This window comes from Poecilia formosa, unplaced genomic scaffold (genome assembly GCF_000485575.1).
Source record: "Poecilia formosa unplaced genomic scaffold, Poecilia_formosa-5.1.2 Scaffold114, whole genome shotgun sequence".
Taxonomy (NCBI): Eukaryota; Metazoa; Chordata; class Actinopteri; order Cyprinodontiformes; family Poeciliidae; genus Poecilia; species Poecilia formosa.
In genome coordinates this window covers 11,423-16,648 of record NW_006800053.1, presented here as the reverse complement: position 1 = coordinate 16,648, position 5,226 = coordinate 11,423, and positions in this window count along the sequence as shown.

The window sequence follows — 5,226 nt, the reverse complement described above, 5'->3', positions numbered from 1 at the left end:
TATATATATATATATATATATATATAGTTTTTTCATTTATGTTCGAAACTTAGTGAGTTAAGCTAATCTGTTACATAACTGAATCATGTCTCTCAATATTTTGGTCTTTTTTAACGGTTCTGGTTTTTATTTCTTCATCCATGTTTTTCCATGTCACCTGGAGTTTTGTAACAGAAAACAATAATCTAAAAATTATATTCTTTTTCTTGAAATAAATGCAATAAATATAGTTTTTTTTAATCATATAATTTTTAATGTATATTTTTAGACTGAACAGGACAGAGAACACAAATAACACAGGACATTGTTTTACCAGTACAAGTTGTGTTTAAGTTGTGTTTGATTGTAACTTGAATTAAATTCCCTGAAATCCGGGAACTGTTCCTGTTTTTTCACCTTCATCTCCTCAAAACAAAGGTATGAAACCAAATGTGTGAAATGTTTTGGATCTGGTTTGGAGAATACATTTTCATACATTTTATTCTAAGACCAACTGCGCCACTGTGCAGCCCTCACCATTTGGTCTGAATGTAAAATAGTTTCACTCTTTCTCTGCTGGATTTTTTCTGTCTTTTTTCCCTTCTTGGATATAACCCATAATGCAACTGTCTTATTTAGGTGAACGGTGGTTGTGTGGGACATTACATGCATATTTCAGAGTTATTTCAAGCACCTATTACTAGCTATTCTTGTATTTAGCTTTGCATGGATCACTTTTAGCATTTCTCAGTTTTAAAATGCACTGGGTTAGATTATAAGGTTAAACAATTGTTCCATTGTGACAACTCTTCAGTTAATAGTTTGCAACTTTTGTAGTTTGATGTCTACGGGCTGATATAACTATATCTTTATTCATGACAACAGTTCTGGATTCATCTTCACAAAGCAATTATCCCTGACCTATTAGTCACATTCTTAGAGCTAAAAATGTGTGTGTGTTTGGAAATTTATGTCACGCTCACAAGTTGAAGGAAGTTGCAATGAATCCAATAAAAAAAGTGAGTTTTATTGAGGAAAATATCTTTTTATGAAATGCCTTTAAATATCTCATGCAACAATGTCATAATAAATATTTTAAAAATTATTTTGTACTGTTGTATATATTTTACATCATGCTAATTTGGCATTTCCACAGAGTTGTGTAAACATTTAACTGTACCATATCTGTCCTGGTATCACTTCTCTGGTGTTTCTGATGAAAGGTGAGTAGATGAACCGCAGCTCTTATTGACACATTCAGATATCAACTAGGAATCAGTAAAGCAGATATGAGTCTGTCCACTAGGGGACAGTCTGTATTAAGAGAGGAAAAATTCTAAAACTTTAAAAACCTTTTGACTCGTTATATCCTCTCTATGCCCGGATTCAGAAAAATGCTGTGCGCAAGGACTGAGATCACGCAGAGATAACAGCGTCACAATAATCAGTATTTATTCAAGACAGATGCATACTATCACCAGAAAAGCATATCACAAAACATCAGAAACCTCAGAGCACAAACAACACATGAATTTACCTGAGAAAAGGAAAAAAGACAAAAGATGGAAACGACAAACAAAAAGCAAAGACGTCTTTGGAGAAATTGCAAAGAGCAAAATCTAATTTGTTACTCTGTGTGGAAAGTTTTATCTTGTATTTAATTTATTAAAATACGGCGTATCTTTGCTCATCCAACCAGGACCTGTCTCTAACCCTTTTTAAAGTTAGAAAATCCCTGCAATTTGTTCACAAGATCAAACACCAGTTTCTCCATTGTCTAAATAAAGTGGAAGGAGAGCTTCTCCAAACTCCTGCTGGTTTATGGCTTTCACAGATCAGTGTGAAAAGCTGGAACTTCCTACTGATTGCTACTGAGGGCAGATCAAAGATCTTGGCAAACAATCTGTCTTAACTACAGGAAAAATAAAGGTCAATAGGCCAGAATAAGTTATAAATTTTAAAACTATAATTAGGCTATTTCAATCAAGTCATGTTAAATTTTATTATTAAGCTATAAGCTAGTTTTAATATCTGTTAAGATTCTGGCTATTTTCATTAACTGTGCAAGCTGATATTTTGCTAATTATATTCTTAAACATAAGGAAATCTTAGAATCATAATATATTTTGATGTCATCTGGGCTTTTTTTGACCACTTGTAGAGTATAACATGGAAAGTAAAAATTAGATATAAATGAATTTGCATACACATTATTTTATATATTACTTGTGTAACTTGTAACTTCACCAATTTCAAACTGTTTGATGTTTTTGCCCTCAAATTTGAAAAAAAGCTGCCTTTGCAAAAAAGAAAAAAAAGAAAAAAGTGTATTTTAATTTTCAAGCAGCTTATAATAATAAACCTTAGCAGAAAATTTTATTTATTCTTTGAACTGCATTTTTGTTTTCTTGCTTTTTCCACCAGAGGCTTTATCTGTCATTTTCTCTTTACTATAAGGGTTTCAGGGAAACAGGAATTCACTTTCATTTTGGCTTTCTTGATTCAGGCTGTAAATATACCACAAGTAAAGTTCTGCAGAATATGATAGGTCATGGGAGGGTTTGTGTTGTTTTCAGAGATGAGATATCCACAGAGGAAACTCAGTAGAGAACCTTGAAAATATTTGCTGACATTACTTTACTGAGGGAGTATTAATGTTTTTTTAAAAGCAGTTTATTAAAGTCAAAATATATTGTCGAGAAAAGTCGAGCTCATCCCACTTCCCCATGCTGGAGATTTTAGTTTAATAGTAACAATTAATCTGGTTGTTATTGTGTCCTGCAAACTGCTTGAATTCTACTCTTTTCTATTTAATCATTAATAATTATAGTCAGGCAGAAAGAGAGTCATGGAACAGGAAGAGCAGGTTTCCTGAAGAAAGAGGAAGTTTCCAGCCTGCATGTGTATAAAAATAGTTCAGAGTGCTCCTTATTTCAAAGCCTTAAAAGTTTAAAGAATAAAATCTAAACATTTTGAGTAATTTGATAAAACCCAGAGTAAAATACTTAAATTAATGATAACTTATAATTAAGCCAATAATTAATATTGGTTTAACCAGTGGTTGATATTGGTTTGATTATAAAAATATTTGCACTTACTCTTATACTTTTGGAAGTACTTACAGATAAAACAAGTAACTGTAACATGGTATCAAATAATTAGAATAATGGATTATTCTTGGTTTCTTTTCAGAAATGTCTGTAATAACTCACATCATGATTATAAAAGACTAACTAATAAGTTATGGTTATTATAATATTTTAAATGAATGCTAAACCAGAGAAACTAAAATGTTATAAATGTGATTTTGACATTGAACTTGAAATGGTGTAAAATGTGTAACTGTAATTAAAGGTCACTGATGTTGTGTTGGAGGTAGATGGTAGGTGAAAGGTCAGGGGAAAAGAGGAACTGATAGGAGAGCAGAGGTGACCAAGGCCTTATTGTTAAACTTTAAACTTTCCTAAGAAAAGGTTGGGCAGGCAACAGATGTAAGAGGACTGTTGAGCAACTTGGGGTCATTAGAACAGAGATCAGGCCATAAGGTCTCCAAGACAGTGATGGATATGAGATCATCGGTCCAAGCAGTCAGCCAATGAAACAGGCACAGCAACAAAGCTAGCCAATGCAAACACACCAAAAGGGTGGATAAATCCTTTATAAGGTGAGTGCAAAAGAGGAATCTTTGGTTGGATCCTTCCGGCAGCTTCGAGCCAAGATCGAGATGGACAAAGAACTCTCCCTGCCAGCATGCCTAGGTGGGCCCCATGTGGGGAAAAGGAGGGCAGACTATATGGGTCCCATATGGGTTTGTCCGCGGGTTTCACGATGGCCCCACATGGGTTTGCCCATGTAGGGCCCAGGTAGCGCCCATGTGGGCTGTGGCCCTACATGGGCAAACCCATGTGGGGCCATCATGGAACCCGCGGACAAACCCATATGGGACCCATATATCAGCCCTCCTTTCCCCCACATGGGTCACACCTAGGCGTGCTGGCAACTGAAGAAGAGTCGGGGCCACAGAGCTGAAGACTGTTCTGCACATGGGGACCAACCTGTTAGCCCCGCAACATGTGGCTTCAAATTGCATTTCTCTCACCAGCTAGGTTCAGGTTCAAGATGCCAAACTCTGTCCGTCTCTCTCAAAGTTTCCCTTTTTTAGTTCTCAGTGTCAGCATTAGGGAAAGATAGGCTAGATTATTGATTTTACTTATTTGATTATTTCTGTTACTGATTTAAGCTGTACTGACCCTTGCAAAATGCCTTGCTAATAAATAATTAGCATTAAGAAAATCTAAAAGATGTTGTGGACATTCAGTTAATGAGTCACCTTAAAGTTCTTTGATGATTGTAAAATAGCTATGAAGTTTGATTCTGGGAGGAGAAAGTGGAAAATGTTTTAGAGGTTGCTTTTAGCCAAAACAACACCCTTGGGACTCACCCGAGTCACTAAAACCAACCTGGTTCAGTAACAAGTGCAAGTTGTAAGAAAGAGAAAGAGCGACCGTTAACAGGTGTGCTCTGTGGAACTAGCTTATTGCGGGCTGCTCAATCTGGCTAATTCACAGGGTGAAAAATGGTGGGACATCTGGATGGAGGTCGTCAGAAACCAGGCTAGTCTTTCTCGCGGCCAGCTTAATCAGAATATCCTCTATATTCTCATCTGTAGTAATACTCCGGAGTTAGAAGCTTCTCAGACCCGTTAGACGGAGAGCTGGTAGCAACATCTCCCCCCTCTCAGAAGGAGAAGTAGAGAGAGAGAGAAGAGGGGAGGGGGGTGTTGCGCAACAACAATATTAAACTATTTTATTTTTGTTTGATTGTCTATTCAACTCAATTCTTTTATCTAATTAAATAAACTTTAGGAAATTCTGGAATGATTATCTTGATTCCTGACAGCTACGATAAGATACATATCTTCTGCATCCTGAAAGTTTTTTTTATTATTATTGTAGTGTACCATAAATGGCTAAACCTACAGTAAAGATCTGAGAAAAAGATTTGTGTATCTGCTTCCTATTTTGGCTCTATGAAGTTTTCTTTGTGCCTGTTTTTCTTGAATTTTAATAATTAATAACTTTAATAATTATTGCCAAGTTGTTCCCATGTTTGGATTTATGATGGCCCTACTTTCTTACATAGAAATATTGTTTCACACCTCAACATTTATATAAATGTCACAGTGACAGACAGTCTGCACATGGTTTGAGAATGTTTCTAAAGATTAATAGATCAGTCACAGCTTGG